Source organism: Sinocyclocheilus anshuiensis, unplaced genomic scaffold (genome assembly GCF_001515605.1).
Source record: "Sinocyclocheilus anshuiensis isolate Anshui unplaced genomic scaffold, SAMN03320099.WGS_v1.1 scaffold1014, whole genome shotgun sequence".
Lineage (NCBI taxonomy): Eukaryota > Metazoa > Chordata > Actinopteri > Cypriniformes > Cyprinidae > Sinocyclocheilus > Sinocyclocheilus anshuiensis.
Window position 1 is genome coordinate 1,771,195 of NW_015540943.1, and position 5,784 is coordinate 1,776,978.

The following is a 5,784-nucleotide window of genomic DNA, read 5'->3' on the forward strand; positions in this document are numbered from 1 at the left end:
CCGCAGCACTGGCCAAGAAAGCACAGCAGCGTCTCTACTTCCTCCGCAAACTGAGAAGAGCCAGAGCCCCGGCCCCCATCATGTGCACCTTCTACAGAGGCACCATCGAGAGCATTCTGACGAGCTGCATCACTGTCTGGTATGGCGCCTGCAACGCGTCCTGCCGCAAGACACTTCAACACATAGTGAGAGCAGCTGAGAAGATCGTTGGTGCCTCTCTCCCCTCCCTCCAGGACATTTATAACACCCGTCTCACCTGCAAAGCCCTCTGCATTGCAGGTGATCCCACCCACCCGACACATCAGGCTGTCAGGAAGCTGAATTCCCTCCGGACCTTTGACTTTGATGACTTGTTAAGTGGAATTGGAAGCAGAATCATTCAATTTCTAACTATTCTCATCCTGAGATATGATTTAGAGAGGATTCTTAGGTCAGATTGCTTTTGAAATTGCAATTCCTGTTCTGTATGCAACCTCTCCATGGATTCCCAGAAATAGAGGCCCTAGAGGTGGAAGGATGCACGAGGTAGGAAGCTCTGGGTCATGTGGATGCTCATGGGATTCACTGGGCTCTGCTCCGTTTGTCACAGGAGAACCGATACTATCACAGGCACATGATTAATGAAGCAGGTGCTCTACCTAAAGGGCAGGTTACTCAAACCTCATTCTAGCCCAAGAATCGCCTATTCCACATATTTGAGGATTTCAATTGCCATGCCCTAATCAGGAGAACTCCCCAGTGACTTTGTGGGAAGCTGAGAACTTATTAATTTCACTCTCTTTTGGAGAATTTTACCGTATGGTCAATTGAAGTTACGGGAAGTGTATTAGCACTTTAATGGCCTTTAAGGCTAATAGGTTGGAGAGAAGACTTCACAGTTGCTTTAGACCTGAAGACAATCTCGATAAAAAGATGTTCCCTTGACACTCCAAACAATCTCAGAGCTCTTGGCAAATGACTACATTCAGAGACCTGCTCACGTCTCGCTAGAGTTCTGTCACTCACATGCAAATTAAAAGCCTGATATATCAGTATGAGCTTCTCTAATCACCTATTTAAGCACTCTGTTGGGTTTGCTAGACGTATACTACATTTTTAATGCTGAAGAGCTCTCATTGCTTCAACAACAGAGATAATTTGAACACATAATGCTAAGTGAATCTCTGTTATTTTCGAGAGTAATGCCAGAAATACCAGAATTCTCCATATAATAAAGGCTTTGACAAAAATAAAAATTAAATTAAATCAGCAGAGCGTTGCCCTCAGGCAACGGAAAGTTTTTCTTATGCCCCATGTTCAGTACATGTATACTCCGCTCTGCTTCAGAGGAGAGAGCGCATAATCAACCTCCTTGGTCAGGACGCGTAGGAGCTCAACATCGCTATGATGGAGGTCCCCTGCGTCTCTGCCATGGGGCGCAGTGTAATCCAGCGGGCTGTTGGACCACTCCTCCCTCGCAGAAGCTGCCACCGAAATGGCATCATCTTCATTCTCAGTGTCCTCCATGGCACCGAAAGACATCACATCTTGCGGGGGAGGGATGTAGATCAGCAGTCATGAAGCACACTGGAAGGGAACCTGCACCAGGGGGGTGAGGAGCGCGTGGGCACTGAGCCAGCACGGCTCGGCACTTTACTCCTAAAGGCTCATATCTCTGCAGTGTGGGCAGTCCGACCCCCCAAGCGCCGCCTCTGCATGGGACGTGACCCAGGCAGAAGACGCACGATTCGTGGCCATCGGAGAGTTCGATTGGCTCTGTGCAGGAGAGGCAATCGCGAGAGGTCATCCTTGTCCGAAGCTCACTAGAACACAGCAGGGGAGAGAAGGCGTGTCCGCTGCAGCGTGTAGATCACGGTGAGTACTCTTGTTGATAGGCTTCTTGCTTCTCATAGAAGGTTGGCTGAAGGAAAACATTCTGAATGGATGATGTACAAGCGCTGCCTTATATAGAGTGGGAAGCACCTGATATTTCGCACTGGCGTGATTCAATAAGGCTTCAGTAGTATTTGGAGGAAGGGTTTCCCCATAAGCAGAGTAATGCAATGTCGAAGTGAACGAATCGAAAGGGAACTACGGTATTATTTTGCGCAAAATATTAACACGTAGTGTCAATAAAATCCCAATAAAATTTCAGCATTTATCATGTTATAAATGAAAATTTAAGAACTATATCTGGAATCCATTTATATTAGTCTATCATTTACATCACTAAACACAAATTAAATATTTTAGTAATTTTTATGGCTATGACAACTTTGACGGTCTTTATATCAGAATTAGATTATGCGACTTTAGCTGGGGTTTCACAGTTACTTTCAAAAATTAGTGTGAGAGAATGTTTCTTAGGATGATTTTTTATATATATATATATATATATAGTATATATATATTGGTAATATTGTTTTTATTTTAAATAAATTTGTAGATTTTTCCTATGTTCTCAATTTCATTTTCCGTACTGTTAACCCTTTGTAATATCCCTTTAACGAATAAATAATTAAATAATTAAATAATGAAATCATCCTCTATGAAGTGACATTGTTTTTCACTTTCATGATGATGCTAAAGTCGGGCAGCAACAAACATTCTCATACCATATGGCAATTAATATTTTACTTTCATGGTTGCTTCATCCATGTGTTGCTCTCTCAGGTGTGGTTTTTAAGATTCAAATGTCTCAAATGTTTATTTTTATGATTGGATGCTAGTGACCACATGTAAATCCCCCCAAAAGACTGTACTATGCATAACGTGAACTGTAGTTGGATGGTGATGGTGAGCCAATTGTCTTGAGGAGCTTTCCCAGACTTATTTAAAGATCTGAAAGACTGTGGAGAGATAAGGGATCTCAATATTTCCCACAGTGCCTCACACCTTGCTAATAGAAGTACACTGAAGCGACTATCACAGTAACAGGTTACCACATCAAGAGAAGCTCCCAGCAGGATGAGCAGAATGCATCTGTCGAGGTGAAGATGTGTGGAGACCTCACAAGTGCCACATGGGCATGGGCATGACATATGAAGAATTGCTCTTTGACCTACACAAAGAGCTGCACTTTAAAGAGATTTCTCATACTCTTACAAATGCTTTAAAAAATAATTCAATTAAATTCATCATGAATTAATCATCATTGCTTTTTTCAGTAAATCATCATTGAAAGTGAGTGCTTAACCATGTCATGACTTCGGTCTGATCTGCTGTGTTTTGTTGTCTTTTTCTCAGTGTCTGTGTGTCTTGTCTCTGGGCACATGGGTTTTGTTTTGACAGCTCACCATGTGCTCCGCTGTCAGTGTGGCATTTTCCCCTTCCACTCGTTATGCTTATTTCTCTTTTGTGTTTTCTGTCACACCTGTTGCCATTCATTCCTCATTAGCTCTCCCTTATTTTAGATCCTCTCATGATCAGTCTTTTGTCAGACCATAGTTTTATGTTGTGCAATGCTTCACTCGTGACCATCTTGTAATGTTTGCTTTGTCTTGCCTTGTTGTTTCTTTTTAGGCTTCAAGTGCTGATTTGCTTTTTGTTTTTTAACCGCTCCTTCTCATCCTGCCCGACAATATTTGTTCTGCTACCTGCCCTGGCTATCTCAATTTCTGTTTTGATTCGGATACATCGCCCCAGCCCTTCTCTGCACGCTCAACGCTCTCATTGGGGAGCTCAGTGAATCTTCGACGCTGCGTCACGAATTACGCTCTGGTCAGTGTAACTTTGACACTGCGTCACGGATGATGCTAGGATCGGTCCCTGCTGAGAGGCTCTTTCCTGGTCCTGTGGACTTTGATTTGGACTTCCTCTATTTTGTGTTCCCATTGTTTTTTCCTAGTGCTCAGTGAGAGCATAATAAACTTTTCTGTTACCTGCAACTGAATCTGTATTTTTCCTGACAAACCATGGCTGGCATTAAGGGATGGCTTCAGGGACTTAAGCCCGAATGTTTTTTTTTTATTGCTTTTCTTTTTTTCTGACAATTTTCTCAATTTTTATCACAATTTAAATAATCTCAGATCCACATTCTGCTCTATCAGATCTATGCTGCTGATGTTGTGGTTTCATTTCCTGTGTATATACATATTTATGATATGATCTCTATAAAATTTGCAGATATTTAGATATTTTTGTTAATGCTCCGGTACTTAGACATTTATACATGAGACTCCTTTCTTTGTGTTTATTACTTTATTAACTTGAAATGCCATTAAATCAGTGTTTATTCCATTATATAATGCATGTGTGTTCATTTAGATGAAGTACAATTGCAGCAGTTTTTAGTATTGTACTAAGTATGGTAAATTAGAAGCAGTATTACATTTATGCATTTTGCAGACACTTTTATCCAAAGTGACTAACATTGCATTCAAGGTGCACATTTACATTTGATCAGTACTTGCTTTCCTGGGAATCAAACCCATGACCTTGGCGTTGCTAGCACCATGCTCTGTTGTTTGAGATGCAGGAAAGCCTACTATTGCTTGAGTTGAATATGATTACTATTAGTTTCTTTCTTTCTTTCTTTCTTTCATGGAGAAAATAAATGGGATTTCTCTCCCAAACCCTGTCCTTTGCTTTATATTACATTTGCTAGTCAGTAGCAGGTGGTATTTTTTTTGCAAGGGATATTCTCATTCTACACAGCATTTAATTGACAACAATATATACTATATAAACACTCCAGTGCATACATTTCTGTCAGTAATACTAGAAAAAACAATCATATTTTGAACCAAATAATAATTTGTTAGTGCCAAAAAAAATTATCAAATTATTTTATTGTTTTATACATATTTTATACATTAAATCAGAAAAAAATCATACACAGTAAAAATACTATTTATTATAAAGAAAATACGGTAACACTTTATTTTAAGGACCAATTCTTGCTATTAATTAGTTGCTTATTAGCATGCATATTACTAGCATATTGGCTGTTTAATAGTACTTATAAAGCACATATTAGTGCCTTATTCTGCATGACTGTATTTTAGGTCCCTTAATCCATCCCGTACCTAAACTTAACGACTACTTTACTAACTATTAATAAGCAGCAAATAAAGAGTTTGTTCGGAGAAAACTCTTAGTTAAAGGGGTCATATGATGTTGATAAAAAATAACATTATTTGGTGTATTTGGTGTAATGAAATGTGTTTATGCGGTTTAAGGTTAAAAAAACACATTATTTTCCACATACTGTACATTATTGTTTTTCCTCTATGCCCTGCCTTTCTGAAACGCATCGTTTTTTACAAAGCTCATCATTCTGAAAAGCGAGGTGTGCTCTGATTTGGGTTGAACTGTTCTGGAACAGTGTTGTAAATAAAACTTAACCACTGATTTGTAGTTGTGTCCTCTTTTGAAAGGCCAAACAGAGTAGTTTCACTTTCACAACGAAACACACAGCGTCACACACGGCGGGCTTGAGTGAGCGGAGGCCGGCAGGCTAGAGTGAGCAACGGCCAGCAGGCTTGAGAACGGCATGGCCGGCGATTGCAGCAACCACATGTGACGACCCTGGGCTGGACTCTGCTTCGTCCACGGTGAAAGCCAATTCGGCGATCCACAGCGCGAAGTTGATGCAACGAAACACACAGCATCTTCACGACATGGCGGCGAAAATCTCTTTGGATTTGAGGCTTCAGTCTTTGCAACTTTACAGATCTTCTTTATACGGTGGCCCAGTAGTGCACAACACAACGCAATTAAAAAAGGAAACATAAGCTCACAACACAACGACATTAAGCCACAACACAACGACATTAAGCTCACAACACAACGACATTAAGCTCA